We start from the raw sequence: 18,506 nt of genomic DNA, 5'->3' as shown, positions 1-18,506 counted from the left end.
ACACTCAGGAATGACATCTAATAATAAAACATAAATCTCGACTTCTTTCTCGGGTGTGTGCATTTTAATGATGTTCAAATCTTATGTTCTCGTAGTAGGAATGCAGGCATCAACCAACATTTAGAGATGATACTGGGAGTGGAGACAGACCAGGAGATCCACTTCCCAGACCCAGATCCAGACACAAACGCTCACTGGTGTCATCTCAGTCATGTGACACCTGGGATCAGTTTGGTCATTAGAACACAGATACCCATGGACGTGTTGCCCATGGATGTGGCCGAAAAATGGCTTCAGTCTATCTTGTTCCTGACACTAACCCTTATATCCCTCTCCTGTGCCCCCGGCCTCAGATAGGGGTCATGGGAGTGTGTAGCTTGGGATGCAGAAGTCAACTGCAGACTTGGGAGAACTAAGCAGCAGCCATAGGGTTACAGGGTTAGAGAGTAGGTGGGGCCGAGGGATATAGGCTGGGGTGGAGTAAGCATCACAGAACCCATCACTCACCCATCCAGGTGGAACTGGGCTCATCACAGAAAAACAACAGGGTCCTAAGAGAACATCTACAGCAATGTAGCAATCCCCAGCATCCGTGACTGGTAACTACCAACCTCCAGTAGATTATCCCCAGGGAGGGAGATCTCACTACCTCTCTGAGAGGCTGACCACCATGCTCCTGGTGTGGAATGATGAGACAGGGGAGAAAAGACTGACCCTTGATACATCAATAGATCAGAAAGATCAGAATCCAGTCTCACTACAAATTTGATATAAATGGTTAGGATGAAATCTCCCCATCAAACTCACCCTGCCCTTTTCCCAGCTGACTTGAAGATGGGGCTGAAACCTCTTCCAGTTTGTAGGCTTTGCCCATAACTGACCCCTGTCATCCCTCATCTGAGAATTGCCAAGTTTTATCAGTCCACTGTCCTTCTCCAGACAGGGGCTTAGTGCCCTGGAGCATATGAGAAGTACAGTCCTTGGCTTCAGAAAGCTCACAGCCCATGTGGGGCTGAGAGAGAAACTGCTCCTAGGACACAGAGTGATTTCAGTTGGGGTGGGGGAACATGCTGTAGGGCAGGATGTGGATGCGAGTTCAGTAGAGTCAAGGAAAAAAGTAAGATCCTTTAGTCAGAAGTCACAAACACTGGAGACCCCACCCCTCCCAACACCACTGTCCTCACCTTGCTTCTGAACAGGACAGCCCTCACCTGACCCATTTCTTATTACAATCTCCAAAGTCATCGACACTACCTATCCCTTTCTTTCATGGTCAGTCCCAGTTTGTCTCAACATGACCTTGGTGTCTTAAAATAGAGTCTGTCTGTATCGCCTCATGGACTAAGGTCACGGAGCCCAATTCTGCTTTCTCATGGTCCTCTCTGTGCAACAAAGGGAAGCACAGGAAATGGTTCAGGGTTCCATATTTAGAAAATAAATGCCCTGGTGCTGCTGTGCCTTGAGTGGAAGGATAATAGACAACAACAGAGGAAACACTGATGCTAATGATGGGACTGAGACTACCAATGGGACTTGATGCAATCATTTGACAGGAGAGAATCATAACAGTGTAATGAATATCCCTACTGGGGTAAAGAATACCAGGAGTAAAAAGCCAGAAAAGCTGGAGCAGTTCCTTTGGTGGTTTCCATGTCACTATCCTTTCTCCTATTCTCTCCTGCATTATCAGTTTTTCACTCTCTACTGGGTGATTACCATCAGCACATAAACATGTCATTATGCCACATGTCTTCCATTAAAATAAAACTCTCTTGACCCAGCTTTTCTCTGACTACTGACCCATTTCTTTGTCTCTGCGACAGGCCTCCTCAAAGGATTATCCTCTCTCAAATTCCTCTCCTCACTTTCTCTTAAACCCACTCTTCACAAACACCTCTCAACCAAAACTTTTCTTACCATGATCCCTAGTGACCTCCACATTGCAGTGTCCACCCATCAGTTCCCAATCTGCATCACACTTGCCCTTCCAGCAGCATTGGACAACACCCTCCACCTCCTGGGACTCCATACTCTCTCTGCGTGTGGAGGGCTTCGGAGCATCACCTCGGTCCTCTTTTCTAACAACGCTCACCCCCTTGCTGGTATGACCAGGCCCATGACTTCAAGTACTGATGTGGGCTCATGAATCCCAAATTCATTTCTCATCTAGATTTTGCTCCTGATTTCTAGACGTGTGTCTCTGACTGCCTACATGACAATCTCCACTTGAATGTCTAAGAATCCTCTCAAAGTCAACATATCCAAAATTGAACACCCAATTTTTTCCCACCCAAATCCTATTCTGCCCACACCATTTCCTGTCTCAGTTACTCAGGCTGTGAAGTCACCCTTGGCTCTTCTTTTTCTGTCACACCCTATATCTAATCTGCCAGTGGATTCTGTGGGCTTGTCTTTCAAAACACATGCAAATTCAAGATGTTCACCCCCTCTGTTTTCATCACCCAACCCCAATTAACTATTACATCCTTCCTTGAGTATTCTCACAGCCTCCCTTACTTTCTTGGAAGTATTCTTAACACAGCAGCCATGTGCTTTAAAACATGTTTCATGGCATTGGATATAAGAACCATGTCATGTGTTCAAAACTTTCCAGGAGGCCGTCACTCCACTAAGACTAAACTGAAGCCCTTGTGATGACCAGCAAGGCCCTCCTCCCTATGACCTCTCCAACCTCAACTCCTTTACTCTTCCCCTCGTTCATGGTCTCCAGTCACACTGAACTCCACGCTGTTCCTCAAGCACACTCTGCATCCCTTAGGCCCTTTGCTCTGGGGTCCCCTGACTAGAACTTTCTTCCCCCCAATGTCTGCTTGGCTCCCTCCATCTCCTTCTTTCAAGTCTTTGCTCTCACTTTCTCGAGAAGGCCCACCTGACCAACCTATTTAATCCTGCAACTTGCCCGCATAGCATCATGCCCATCCCCTTACTCTCCTCTACATTCTCCCATAGCATCAACGTACTGTATCATTTACTTATTTTCCTGTTGTTTTATGCCTATATCTTCCTCTGCTGAAATGTAATCTCCACATGGCCAAAAATCTTTGTTTGCTTTGTCCTCAAATGTACGGCAAGTGTAGTGTGTGGCACACAGGTGTTCAATAAATGTTTGTTAAGTGAGTAAATTTTCCTTTTTCTGCCCAAACACAGCCTGCTTCACTGGTTCCTTCCAGCTTAGCTCTTGATGAGTCTTGATCTTTGGGATAACATGCCTGCATTTCTGACAATAACAGTTACAACAGCTACAGTAGCTATGGCTTATGCATTGCTTACAAGATATGTAACCTAACCAATCACATGTGAAGTGCTTACAATACACCAGGCAAGGACCATGACAAGGACCATCTCTTTCAATTTTTCCCATGGTTCAGAAAGGTAGTATGATAAAATGCATTACTGGATCCAGTGTTTCATCCCCACCCCACCTGCAGCACCCGTACCACTGAGGTGCCCTTATGAACCCAGTGTATTCCCTCTCCCCTTAACTTTGAGTGTGGCCATGTGATGTGTTTTGATCAATGATATATGAGTGAAAATGACAGCAACAAGTTCCAAGTCTAGGCCCTAGAAAGCCTTGTATGTTTCCTCTTGTCTTCCTGCAATTCTGGAATCCCCAGAGAATCGTGCCCGGGCTGGCCCACTGGCACTAGAGAAAAATAAGAGGCATGGAGCCACTTCAGCGAAACCCAGCCTATATCAAACAGCCTTCCTTGACCCCCAGCTACATGATCAGTAAAAATGGTTGTTTTAAGCCACCGGTCTTTGGGGTGGTTTGTTACACAGCAATAGATAAGTGATAGAGCTATTGCTATGTTTCAAATTGGCTTTGCAAAGGTGAGTAATCCACCCAAGATCTCAGGGATGGTACGTAGTAAAGCCAGGGTTCATCTCAGGCCTTCTGATCCCAGAGCCTACATGCTAACCACGAGGAAACACCACCAACCCCCTTCTTGCCTTCTCTGTTCTGCACTACACATTGCTCGGACATATTCTGAATTCTTCTCCAAATATATTTACTTATTCATTCATTTGTTCAATCATTCATACTTTCAAAAAATAAAAGTTGATTATCACACAGTGCCGATAATTTGAAAGTTGCTGCAAATGCTGAAAAAGAACCTGAGCTATGTAAACAGAAATGTACCAGAAAGGGAGAAAACACAGAAAGAGTATAGCTAGAGAGACATGTGCCCAAGATGAAGCTGAGAACAATCACAAAGTAGACAGTGCTGGGGACAATTGTTGTGAAGGTTCCCAGGAAGCAGACCCTGATGCGGCCTGGAGCACCCAGCTTTGGGACAAGATGCTTGAGATAACGAGACTGTTTCTCTCCTGGGTGCTGTGTAGACCCAGCCCTCCTTCCTTACAGATACTCCTTAACCCCCATGACCTTTCACTTCTCTCTCCTCTCTGAATACGATAAAAGAACCTAATATTATTAGTTATTGTCCCTCAATGTTAAAAATAGACAAGCCATTTTCAGGCTTCATCAAAACAATATCATGATGAGTCACTTATTTTTCAGGATTGTGAATATCCAGAAAATATTAAAACGTTCCCAAGACAGCAAGGCAGCTCTCATCGTAAGAACACGTGGTTCTTTCTAAGATTTGTGACTTGCCAAGTGCCATATGGCTAATAAGTGGTATAATGATAATGAGTATTTAAGGATGAATGAGACAGTGTATAGAGAGAGGAAGCACGTCACTCTTTGACCTTGGGTGAGTTGGTAAACCTTTCTGAATCTCTGTTTCTCTATTAATAAATTGGAAATGAAAGTACCTAGTTCGTAAGGTTGTCGTGAAGTTGAGATAAGTTAAAAAATAAAGGGCCCAACAGGTGTTTGTCACTAATCCTTGGGCACTGATGCAGCATCATGCCATCCATTCAATAAATATTCAGTGGGGCTTCCCTGGTGGCGCAGTGGTTGAGAGTCCGCCTGCCGATGCAGTGGACGTGGGTTTGTGCTCCGGTCCGGGGGGATCCCACATGCCGTGGAGCGGCTGGGCCGGTGAGCCATGGCCGCTGGGCCTGCGCATCCAGAGCCTGTGCTCCGCGGCGGGAGAGGCCACGGCGGTGAGAGGCCCACGTACCGGCAAAAATACAAAACAAAACAAAAAATATTCAGTGAATGTCCACCACATGCCAGGTTCTATGTGATGTCCTGGGAATGCCGAGATATACAACATGGACCCATCCCTTCCCTCCTGAACTCACTGTAAAGGGTACAGATAAGTAAAACTGGCAGATCCAACAGAGTGAGCCACTTGCCCTGGTGGGTTATGTACCAGGTAAAAGGGAACACTGGCCAGTTTGCATTTTCAAACTTACAGTTACCAAACCTAGGGCACTTGTAAAAACCTCAGAAGAGATTTCAAATGATAACACAAAGAACATATTCATCAGGGTGTACTTACCCTGTCACGAGATAGGAAAGGCACATTCCAAGTACTCTGATGACCCAACCACGGAATGGGGACTTCCAGCCCAAAAGGAAATGGTCCAGCACCGTGAAAACTCAATGAAACAGATGGAATTGCATCCAACTGGGATGTCTGCTTGTCCTCATTCTGCATTAATCCTGCCTATGTATTGAATGCTTATTCCACAACCTCACATAATTCTCACAACATTCTCATGAAGTGAGTGCTGACATTTAACCCCTTTTCACAGACGAATGAACTGGTGCTTAGAGACATTTAGTAGAACTTGGAATTGATAGTTAGGAACTTACAGGGCTGCGACTCAAACCCAGGACCTCCTAAGCAGTGAGGGTCCTTCTCTCTCTCTTCATGGGCCTGTCTGGTGGGGCAAAAGAGCCTCTTGTAGGGAGCTTTTGCAGACCTAAGCCTATTTATGATTGCTCCCTTACCAAGAACCACAAGATCAAACTGGGGTTATAAATATAAGGGCTGTGCGTGACCTATGCAGTTTGAGTTACTTGAGAAGACTTTGAAACACAGTTAGGACTTCAGTTTGTCCCTGGGTGGAGAAGAAAAGCGACATCCGTTCCGTAATTCTTTTGATAAAGATGCATGTTCTGTGCACTGAGCTGCAGTTTATTTCTTATTCATCTGTTTCTGTCCTCTTTCTTAGAACATCTTAGATGCATAAAGAAAGAAAACAACTGAGCTGCTTCTATTACTGTAATTACAGCATGATAGGGCCGTAATTGAAGAGTAAACCACCTCAGGGGCTGGGGAAGGAGGGACAAATGCCAAGGCAGTCACCCGTGCCTGTAGGAGGGCAGGTCGCAGGGCTTGCGAACAAAGAAATAAAGTTCTCATTACACAAGATTCTTACCTGTTCCTTCTAGCAAGCGCAGCATGACCCTGACTTAGGAAGTAGTTATTAGTTCATGATTCTATCTGCTCCCAGCCTTCCCAACAAGAATAATTCTCTTTTCAGACCTCCCATAAGCCATTAACTATGCTTCTTTGGGACAATTTGGAACTTTCCATTTTGTGTGATGTTTATGTACAAGTGCAAGTTACTACTTCTGCTCAGCTCTCACCTCCATACAGGCAGGCTCTGTTTTAACATGTCTTTGGGTCCCTCACAGCAGACTGTGTGCTTCATTAATGTTCACTGAAAGAATGAAGATACAGCTCCATCCCTTGGGGAAAAACTTGCTTTAATCACACTGGCTTCCTTTGAAGATCTGGATGAATGGGAAAAAAAAATTTAGGTCCTGTTCTCAATTTCTACACAAGAATGTCTGTCTGGTCCTTGGAAATGTCTGTTTAAATCTCAGAAGAGTGGTAACTGCTAAGATCAATTGATGAAGACCCTGGGCAAGACCCTCATCAAATATTTAGAATAAAAGCTAAAACTGAAGGATACTAAACCCAGCAAGCTCCCCTTCCCTCCTTGCCTTGCTTGCTCGCAGCTTCTCCTCCTCCCTCTGCATCGTCATGGTCCATCCCCAACCTCACGTCAGTATAGGCCCTCATCACTGCATCCTCCGGTATTTCAGAAACTCCTAACCTCAATCACTCCCCGCTTCCTTCTAACCTGTATAATGTTTCCAGATGAACTTTCTGAACTCTTAACGTTAATTATATTGAGAAATGAATAAACACGGTGGTTGAACACAGAGTTTTAGAAATAGCCAGAGTTGGACTCAGTCCCAGCCCTACCATTTACTAAGCCTCAATCATCTCATCTATAAAACGATGATAATAACAGTACCTGCCTCATAGGCAGTGGTGAGAATTAAATGAACTATTATGTATATTTACCATAGTACCTGACTCCTCACAAGTCCTCAAGAGATGTTCAGGAACAGAAAAAATAATTTCCCTATTCCCTAACCTGAAATGGTTCTTAATGCCTACAAGGCACCTCCCTTTGCTTGGCATCCCAGGACCTCCAGAAGGTAAGTGCAATCACCCCTGCAGCTCTGCCCCCTACACAACCCCCGCAAGCCCCCGCTCTGCTTCAGCCAGAATGACACAATTTCTCCATTTAAGCGTGCTGGCTTCTCCCTCTACTACTGATCTAAATCCTGTCATCCTACATCTGGGTAAATATTTGGGAAACGATCTTTAGGAGACCCCCTCCTCAGAATGTATCTTAAGATATAGCCCAGATTGATTTGAGAATTCAGTATTTTATGTATGAATATGGACGTGGGTATGTGTGTGAACACAAAGGAAAAACAAGGTAAAATTATTCTGTTATTGTAATAAGACCTTTCATACATAAGAGCAAAAGAAAAATACATAAATAAAAAGATTACTAGATTTGACCACACGAAAGCTTCAAAACCTCCCTACATCTAAAAAACACATCACAAACAAACCTGGAAAACAGAAAGATCAAATGAGAAAAAAACACCATATATGCTGAACAAAAGAGTAATAATTTATAAACAGCTGTTACTAATCAATAGGAGGAAAATACCAATGGAAAAAAATAGGCAACGAATTTAAACTAGCAAATCACTTAAAAAAAAAAAAAAACTCAGACGCTAAAGAAATATATGGGAAAATGCTACCCTTCTAATAATAAGATAAAATCGGAGTAAAGCCCAAACTTCCACTTTGGTCTCTCAGATAGGAAACTGTCCTTTGCACCCAGTAACAACCAATACTGGCAAACCTGCAAATAAACAGGGACTCACCCTGGCAGGATGGGCAGCCAGCATGACCTGTCCTAGAAGCCACTATGACAAGATATGTAAAAGGTTTTTAAAATATGGATAACTTTTGACCAATAATTCTACCTTTAGCAATTAATCCTAAGAGAATAATCATAGATGAGCACCAAGATCTCTGCATAAAGGTTTTCATCAGTGTTTTTTGCAATAGGAAAAAAAAAAACACAACAGCTTAAATTTCCAACGGTAAGTGATTTAAAAGTAAATCATAGCATAGTCACATGACAGAATGTTCTATGGCCTTTCAGCATTATATTTTAGAAAAAATATTTAAAAGTTTAGGAAAACATTCACAAAATATTTTAAGTAAAAAAAGTTAAGTAGGATTGCAAATTTGTAATACATTCCCAGGGAAAAAAACTGGGGGAGATGGACCTGGAAATGCTAAGTAATTATTGTCTCATTGGTAATGGGAGGAATTACCAATAATTATTATTTTGCTTATTCTCATTTCTTTTCTGTGTTGGTAAAAAATGAATATAAACTAAACGTAACCAAATGGACCCTACACAGGCTTCAAAATCAGCTCAAAGTCTTACTTCTTCCATGAGGTCTGTCCTGACTCCCTCTTTCAGCCATAATTATCCATGTGATACAATCACCCATTTGATCATACACTTCCTAGTATTGCTGACTAATTATTCCAGATTAGTCTTCATTAATTAGTATTAGTTTTTCAGCAAGATTTCACTCAAGACCACTCACACCTGGATCTACCTACCTTTTTCAAGATGGCTGCAACACGTTCTCCCATCCCATGTGTTCTTCTTACAATTGGCATTGACATTCCTCCAGTGAAGAGGCAAGTTATGTCCCCTGCCCTGGCACCTGAGCCAGCCTGTGATGACAGAAGTGATACTAGGTGACTCCTGAAGGCAGAACATACAAGAGGATAGTGCTTCCACCCAGTTTCCTTGAGATGCCCTTTTTTTGGAAACCAGCTGCCATTCCGTGAGGAAGCCTAAGCCACATGGAGAGTCCAAGCATAGGTGATCAGCTGGCTAAGAGCCTCAGCTGAAGTCCCAGTCAACAGCCAGCAACAACCACCAGTATGCAAGTGAGAAAGCTTTTACGATGACTCCAGCCCCTTGCCACCAACTATCTACCTACAAATACCTGAAAGACCCTGAACAACAACTGCCTGGCTGAGCCTAGTCAATCCTTGAACTTGTAGAGATAAAAACAATAAAATTATTGCTATATTTTAAGTGATTAAGTTTGGGGGAGATTTGTCACACAACAATTGATAACTGGAACTTACTTATACCTCCTCTTCTCCTTTGCTGCCTCAGCAGCTCTCCTCTCCAAAACACTTTCAGTCCTAAATCCTTTGGCCCTATAAAAATTAATCCATGTATATTTATTATATAAATGAACGAGTGAATGAATGGGAGTTCTAAATGCCACTGTATTCCTTAGTTTCAAACTTATGCATGCTGATGAGCCAATTCTTAAGAACTTCCTGACCTAAGAGAACCAGCAAAGCAAATCCTTTTTATCCTTTTAGAGTCTGAACTTTGTTTCCTTCTGCATAATTCCTTTCAGTTACTCCTCTAGCTACCCAGCATGCACAAAAGTTTCACTCACTAAAAAAGAAGAGCTAATAAAACAAGAGGACCAATGAAGAAACTGACAGCACTGAGTTCACACTTTTCTCAGGAAGAAGCCACTTTCTAGAAAAAGGTGGGCCCTCTTTATCAACCAACGTGTGAGCAGGATATTGCTATCTTCATTCCCCCAGTCAATAGGGAGGCAAGCTATTGACTTCAGAGTCACAAGGAGGAATCCCAATGGGCAGAGCCCTCAATCCCATTAAGCCACCATTGCCACAGCCCTAGCACATGGCACCACCTTCGTGGTGTGGTTTGTAGGGCAAAGGGCCTTCTCTGTGCTAATCTATCATTTCAGATCCCTTCAAGGGGTAAGCACTTTCCTCTCCAGGCTCTTTCATTAAAGAGAAAGCTCCCTGGGAAGGGAGCACATGTTCATGGTGTGACAGAACCAGCAACAGCACTATTGTTATTCTGTCCTAACATCACAGAATGTGTTCCTGGAATTTTGTCCCTGGACTGGAGGGATAACTGTGCACAACTGAGGCAGGGGTTCATGGGTGAGGACATCCACAGAGAAGAAAAAATTAAAGGAAAATATGGCTAAGAACTCTGAAATCAAGCTTCTCATGTTTTACAATCTCACCAAAATTGAGTGATGCTACCAGTGCCTCTCTTTACTTGATGGTAACTGATTAAATTTGGTTAATCATTTTTCTTTTAATGCTTTTGGGAATCAGTGAAATTGGGATTACCTGGAACTCATGTTGCCCCCTCTTTCACTAGCCCTCAGAGACCTTAACTTGTCCCTTGCTGTTGAGGATGCTGTCAGTGACATGAGGAGTCAGACCTCAGACTTCCTTTGCCTTAATGCTGCCATCTCACCAGTTGGACCCAATTACTAGGAAAAGCAAGGATGTTGGGACTCGAGGGTGGAAATAGCGGGTAGAGGACTTATTGCAAGCACAACCTCACATGAAATGCTCTCCAAAGGCAGTGGGATTGTCTCAGATGTTGAAGAAGAGGTTGATGATTGACTTTTCACATCCTTCCTCTCTAGACACACTTCAGAGAAGGAAAATGAGGAGGTTTGGTGCCTTCTTGTATTAATCTTACATTTGGGAGGTCAGTGGTTTGTTCGGCCACTAATATCAGCTTGAGTTGGTATCTCAGTGCACACTTCTCTGGGCCCACCAGAAAGCTGGTGCCATGTTGTAATATACTTGGTAGAACTGACACCACGTATTTGGTTAGACAGAATTGACCACAGAAAAAGTGTTTTCTTTCCCCCTTTCCCAGAGGTAGATTTTTTTTTTTTTTTTTTTGCCAATAATCTACTTTCCCAGACAAGAAAGTAAAGTTCAAGTTAAGGTTTGTCCCCTAGATTTCCCAACAAATTTCTAAAACCTAGCTCCCTGCTATTGTCACCACTGTCACTATCATCATCCTCACCATGTGCCCACAAGCTCTATCTTTCCCGTCACCCAATCAGGTTGGTCTCATTACTTTCCCCATCTCCATCATTAGTGCCAATTAATCATCACCACTAACATCATTAGAATAATGGCCTTAGCAAACCCCAACTGGGAGAGGCTATTTCCCACCACTGCAGGAATTTCCATATTAAGACTTCTGAGCCCGTGAGCTCTGGAATATACTAATAGAGAGAAACCGTATTGGAAAAGACCTCTGGGAGAAGCTGAGGGAAAGCATGCCCCAGTCACCTCTCAAAATATCCAGCAAGAAGCCATCGGGGAGCATGTGCCCGTTCTTTGAACTCCCTCAAAGTACCTTTCATCTGTTCTAAATCCAGGATAGTCTTTGTACAGGGCTTGCTGTTTCTGGATAAATCCTTGGCCCTTGTTCAAGCCCTGGACTGTGTCAGGATGTTCCACAGACCGCAGCAGGACAGCATTGCTAAACGAGCGTTTCCAGCGGGACCCCTTTCTTGTGACACGGATTCCAAATCCCAGCCCAGAGCGTCTGCACTCAGCAGTACAACATGGCAGCGACCGCGTTCTATTCTCATTTCATCTCCTGTCTTCCTGGAGGAGGCCCCCCACACCCACCACAAGACAGTCAGTGGCTGATCATTCTTTCCTGAGGCACTCTATTTTCGGCTTCATATCATATCACAGACTCTCCCTGTGGAGCAAGCTAGCAAAACACTTTTTCCTTGCCTAAGCATTTGCCTTGTATCTGATTCAAATCTCTAACCTGGAAATTGGGAGAGTAAGCCAACAGGACACCAGTAGGAGGGCCTCCTGCTCTGCCTGCAGACTGCACCTCAGTCCAGGGACTTGCTGTGTGATGCTGGGCTGATATCCTTCCCTCTCTGAGCCCCCATCTCACTGTCCATTGTCAGAGAGTGTTTTGCACCACCTGCTTCCTGGATGTGCCGGAAGACAAACTCTGTTTTCCAATGCATATTACCAAACTGTAACACTTTCCCCTGGTATTTTTTTCTTTTTTCTTTTTCTTTTTTCTAATTGTCAAATGATTCTTTATTGAAACATTTTCCTTTGTAGTTCTTAACTAGGTGGGCATTCTGCTGTAACACTATTCATGTCATGTATGATGTCATGAAGGCAGCCATCAACACTGCAACCCACAGACTGTGCAGTCATCTCTAATGGCTCCAGAGAGTTCTCTAGCTAAAAATCAGTGCTGCATCTGTCAGGCAATGCTGACAGTGTCATCAAAAGTGGTATTTCCACTGAGCTTAATATTTTTCTTGATGATGATCAGGGCAGAGGCAATGGTACCACCTCCATATAGTTCTGTCTCTTCTGAATAGTTGGTTCCACTGTAACCTTAGACCCATCCAGCCACCTGCTGCCTTGGTGACATCATCATCAACCTTTTCTGGAGACAAGTTCAGGGGGCCGATGACACACATAGCACTGGCTTCCCCACAGATACAGCTCAGGTACGCAACTTTAATCTCCTCAAGGTCAAACCTGGGCAGCGTGTCAGAGGCAGCTGGGGTAGGATGAACTCAGATGCAGGATAACCGAAGAAAGTTGCACCTTGGCCTCCTCCAAGTCAAGAGCCAAGAGCTCCCAGGTATTTTTACACAGCCTCTATCTCTTCATTGCATTTGCATTTAATGTGTCACATAAGCCATAACCTGTAAGCAAAGCAAAATGGTCTTATTCCCATTTTACAAATAAGAACACAGATCAAGAGTAGTAGGTACCTCTTTCAAGGTCTCGGCTATCTGGATAGCGGCCACTTTGGGACTGGAACCCAGATGTCCTAATTGCTGGAGCTAAACTCCTTACACTTCCCCCTCACTGCCCTGCATGGAATGAACATGAGTAAGTCACAAAATGAGCCTGAAACCAGCGGAAGGGAGCAAGAAAACTATGAGTGGATTGTGAAACGTGAGTGAACTGTGAAAAGTATCCATTTAAATATACCTCACACTCCTATGGGGACACTTGTCACACTAAAACACAAAGGCCCACGGGCCACTTAGAGTTACAGGCCAGATGTGAGTGCTAGAAGAAGACTTGGGGGTCAGCGTACATTTTATAAAGGAGAAGAGTGATGCCCTGCAAGCCCACTGACTAGTCCAGGCCACTCCAGGACTCAGAAGTTCATCCAATGCCTGTTTCCAAAACCCTTCCCTTCAGAACATTTCTCCCTCCTTCTATGAGAAGGACGTGACCTCCTCACAGTGGTAGAGGCTCTGGCATTCCACTGCAAGCCAAGGTAGTTGGCCCTCAGCCATGGACACAGGCAGAGAAACTGAACATACAGCCAAGGAACTTCAGAGTCACTAGGTGGAGCATCCTATGAAGCCACCTCCCTGCAGCCTGCCACAGCGCCTGAACTTCCAACATCAGGTAACCAGGTCCATGGATTATGGCACGAAGGACTGCAGTGCAATTGTGAAAGTACCACACAGGATTATTGATGGCCAGAGCAATTTTTAGCCGTCAGTAGCCTACTATAACTTAGTCAAATAAACCTTGGCAGAGGGCAGGGCCCTGAAGAGATGGAGCACAGCACAGGTGTGTTTTTCCAGAAAGAAGAGGGAATAAGTGGTCCCTGGCCTGAAACTTGGAGTTTGGACTAAGGAAACTCCCCAGTCTGGAGGACAGCCCTGGATACTTGGGCAGCAAAGGGATGCAGGGGAGGGAGCAGTGATGACATTATGTGGGTAGAGAAATCTTAACTGGGCCAAGTAGTAAAACACCCACGCAAACTGGCTTAAGCATTAATAAAATAACAAAATTTTAAAATAAAATAAAATGGAATATAATGCCTTATGAAACCCAAAGGTCCAAAGGTGCACTGGCCTGAGGCTCAGCTGTCTCACTTCTCTGCCTGGCTCTGATTTCCTCTGGGTGGGCTGAGACCTCCTCCAGGACAGCAAAGAACGCCCATGGCCCCCTGCGGCTCCGCAACCCCTGCAGAAAAAGAACTCCACCAACCCGGAGTGCAGAAGTGGACTCTGATTGGCTACCTTAGACCACGTGCCCCTCCTTAACTAATCACTGAGCTCTGATTAGCCAGGTCTAGATCACGTGCTTCCCCAGAGCTGTGTTGGACTGACAGCCTCAACTTTCATTCAGGAGGCCGATTCAGCCAGTGCCATCAGCCCTGCCCCTTACGTCCTCAAGCCTATGCCACACGATGGGGGTCCGTGGAGGACACACATACACACTTAGGAGCACCTCTGCCACCAGGACTACCCAGCACTCTTCTGGGAAATGTCACAGTGATGGGATCCAGATGCTCCAGGGTGAAAACTGCTGGAAAGGAACCCAGCCACCCCCGCCCCCCGCCCCAGTTCTGAGCAGGACAGTTCCTCGGGAAGGGAACTGTTAAAACCACTATCCAAAGTAGCATTATTCGTTTAATTGTCTATTTTTGCTGGCGTTCTTGTCGGGTAGAAATATTAGCTCTGTGAAGTCAGAGACTGAATGTTTCCTTACTTGTGGAATCACCAGCACCCAGAATGGGTAGTACCTGGCCCAGGATACGAACTCAGTAAACGTTTAAGCTTGTACCGCTGAAGCAACAAGTGTGTCTTTAGGCTGCCCTCTGAGCTCCACCCCTACTCAGTTCAGGCACTGCCACTGTCCCTCTAGATTCCAGGAGCAGCTTAGGCTGACCATGAACAGACACATCCCTTCCTCTGTATCACCGGAGCACAACAGAGACTGATAGCTCTCACCTCTCCAGATTGCAGGTACAGAGGGTTCCTGCTCTCCCCTTCCCCCTCCAGGGCCTACTCACACTTGGCAAGGTTAAGCCATGGAGGTCCGCCTAAGTGAGTACACGCCCATAAGGGGGGAACAGCTGAGGGAGCTCCAGGCGAGGTGTTTAGGGCCTGGGTGGTCCAGATCACTGTAGTCTGAGTGGGGCACTAGGAGGCCAATGGCACCAAGATTCTGGGGTCTGCATGGAAGGAAGTCCTGCTGGTGGGAGAAGGGAGCAGGAAAACAGGGAGGGGAGGCGGCAAGTGGCCTGAGCAAAGCTTTCCTTCTCTCACCCAGACCTGTCATTTCCTGTATCTCTGGGAGGCTATGAAGGGGGTGCTGTCGTCTTCCTTTCTGCACAGCTACCTGTAATCATGGGTTCCATCGACTCCGCGTCCCTGTGTGGAGACTGCTCGCCATACCAGCTCCAGACCAGGGTTGCCTAGCAACTCAGAGTCCTGAAAAGAAAGAGAGAAAGCAAAGGAGCCAGACAGGAAAGGGCAGAGGGAAGTGGGTCTGGAAGAGGGAGGAGATACCAGGAGCAAACTGCCTTAGGCCCAGGCTCTCTAGTCCTTAGGACTGATCCACCCACCTCCAGCTGTTCTCTCACTGGCCATTAGGTGCCTGACATTCTACCACTGGAGATATTTCTCTTTCAATCCACTAATCTCCCTTGAATTGCAAATCCTCTAGAGAGGCTCTGCCCACTGCACTGTCCCACTTGACCATAGGAGGAACTTATCAGATGCTCTTGGGGAGAAGGAAAGGGGAAATGTGGAAATGAAGTCTAATCACATCCTAATCTGCCCTGTGCTTCCCCACAGCTACCACATTTGATATTAATTCAGTCCATTCCACTCTTCTCCATCCAAAGCCTGTCCACAGGTGCAGGGCAAAGATGTCAGGTTTGGGTGTTTGACAGCCAAATCTGTGGGGCAGTCAGTGAGCTGCTTACCTCGTGGAGCCTCAGTCTTTTCGAAAATAATCTTCAACCATGAGATTGTTGTCCAAGTTAGGAAAAATAATGCATTTGAGACTAACTGGAACAATATTTGGCACTTAGCACACATATATGCTAGTTTCCCTTCCTGAAGATTGGTCACAATGCCATGGTCACTGGGACGCTTGCAGTCCATGTAGCCCTTCTACTGTGGTGCAAACTAGCCAGACTCTAATTTTGGAGGTAACATTTAGCTCCAAGGCTGGAGAAATCCCCGGAACCTAATTCTGACTTTAAAGCTGGGAGACTTCAATCCTTACTCTTGGGCAACACATCACCCAGTGGGCAAAGCAGAGTCCCAACAGCGAGGAGTCAGAGAACAACAGACGATGGCACAAGGTTTTGCTCCTGAATTAATCAGGTATTCTGTCGGCTTTATTTTTCCAGCCTGTTGGAGCCATTCTTGCACCTGGCTGCCTTTGATGGGTCATTTCAGTTAACCTATGGTGGTACTTACAGCTTAGCCTACCTATCATCACGGTGCAGTGGGAGTCAAGCCTGGGACTAAGAATTTGTCTGGAACTGGGCTTGCCAGTCTTTGGCTGGTGTTAGACCTCTAGACAAAAACAAAGCTTCATTTCAGACCCTTGGAGCAGGATTTAAGATCAAGATCTGGCTGGCAAATGAAATGATTTTGTAAACTAATAATCTTGGGTTTATCCACCCTTCTATCCATCCTGCACTTACTAAGTTGGACCCAATTCTGCACTAGCTATAAGGAGTACATAAGAAAGAAGAAAATGGCCCCAGCCTGAATTTTCTGCCTAATAAAAGAACACTAGAAAATAGCCCATCCTTCAAATCCAGATAGAGCGGTTCCTCTTCTTAGGGCAAGCGTAGTTCAGAGGTGGAGTTGGAAATAGTATGGTCAGGGTGAGAGGGCTCCTGGGCGGAGGGAACTTTTTGAAGCATCCTATCTCCACACAAACTACCAAAGCAAATTACGAAGCTAATCTGACCTTTTCCAATATCCACATTCTTAGCCCACCCAAACACTGGAAAAAGGTGTACCTAAGAGTGGAGAGAAAAGTGACAGGCAAGCAAGGACCCCAAAGCTTGAAAGATATTAGAGTTGATAGGAAATTGACAGGAGAGGAAAGAATAAGGGACAAGGGTGCCCCCAGTGTCATTTCTATAGCTACCCGTTGGGTGTCTGATTAACAGTCTTAAACACCAGCTCAGCCCTGAGTCTTCATCTGCTCACTGCTCTCCAATTAAAGCTGCTGTGTCCTCCAGGTTCCCAAGGCCTGTGTGTGCATGTATGTCTGTGCGCGCACGTATGTCTATGCGTGCACATGTGAGTGATGGGAAAGGACGTCAGTGTGCCTGCTGAGGAACTGAGGGGCACCTACAGTGCATGCAGGTGGAATCTGAATTGTGTGTGTGTATAAAACCGTGTGGATTCATGATGGAAAACACTCATATCAAAAAACTGATATTAAATAGTAAACTGATAATAAAGTACTGGCTCAAAAGCCAGAGGTCCCTGGAATCTTTGGAAATATCTGACAATTTTGTTTCCTGTGGGGCCTCTGTTCAGTTTTATTCCTGGTACCAGCATGTGCAGCAGAGAGATGGTCTGAGATCAGAGCCCCTTTTCTCTGAGCTGCCCAAGGCCTTCCCAATGATTATTTGAGCATCCCCGCCATGGCTGTGGTTGTATTTCATATTTATCTAAAGTGGGCTGGTCTCCTCTGCAGTGGGTGACCCACTTTCAGGGCAAGACAGAAGACTTGAGCATCAGACGTTTGGTCTCTGCCTGACGCCTCATGCATTGGGAAGGGTGCTGGCAGGGAAGAGACCCATGGCCACCCCCTTCTGCCCCTCACTTCTGTCCCAACCAGGAGGTTTCTCATTGCCCCCAGGGTGTGGCCTCTCATTCCCACTCCTGGCCTTTGTCTGGGCTGTGCCCTCCACCAGGAACACTCTTTCCTCTCCTGCTCTGCCCCTTCGGACTCTGCATCCCGCCTGGGGCATCTCCCCACCCCACAACTGACAACCCCCAGATCCCTTGCCCACACAGCAGCCTCTCTACTGTCTCCCCTCAGACTGTCTGTGCAAACCACTTTGGTTTGCACAGACAAATTATATTCTGTCTTCTAATCGTTTCTAGCTGGAATTTTTCTCTCCAACTGAGGCAGGAGGTTGCAAATGTGCTTCCCTCTTTGACACCTCCTCCCTTGCTACAGTCTTCGCCTTAGGCCAGTCCCTTAATAAATCCTGCTTCTGTTGAATTAAGCGAAGCAGCCCTGCTGGAAGACTCACAGCTGGATGGCTCGAAATTTACCTAAGCTGAGGACTTTAGTGTTTGCACCAAGCCACTTCTGTGAATTTTATAATCCGAGACTGACAATTCCTCTTCGAGGAAACCAGGAAAGGGCTTATTACCCCCACGTTACAGATTAAGGAAGGTGAGATTCGGGGAGATTCGTGATTTACTCTAAGATCATGCAGTCAGGGGAGGGCATCCAGACAGCCAGTCCTGATCCTACAGATCCTACACTCTTTTCACCACTGCGTGTGGCCTGGGCGTTACCCTGATGCCACTCACATCCTCATCTCAA

General features: G+C 45.5%; 1 pseudogene; it reads right to left on the bottom strand.

The window, feature by feature from the left end:
• Positions 1-12,260: 12,260 nt before the first annotated feature.
• LOC132435752 (uncharacterized) overlaps positions 12,261-18,506 on the bottom strand; it is a 92,948-nt pseudogene continuing 86,702 nt past the window's right edge.

This window comes from Delphinus delphis, chromosome 13, assembly GCF_949987515.2.
Source record: "Delphinus delphis chromosome 13, mDelDel1.2, whole genome shotgun sequence".
Classification (NCBI taxonomy): Eukaryota; Metazoa; Chordata; class Mammalia; order Artiodactyla; family Delphinidae; genus Delphinus; species Delphinus delphis.
This window is presented reverse-complemented; position numbering and strand designations above follow the sequence as displayed.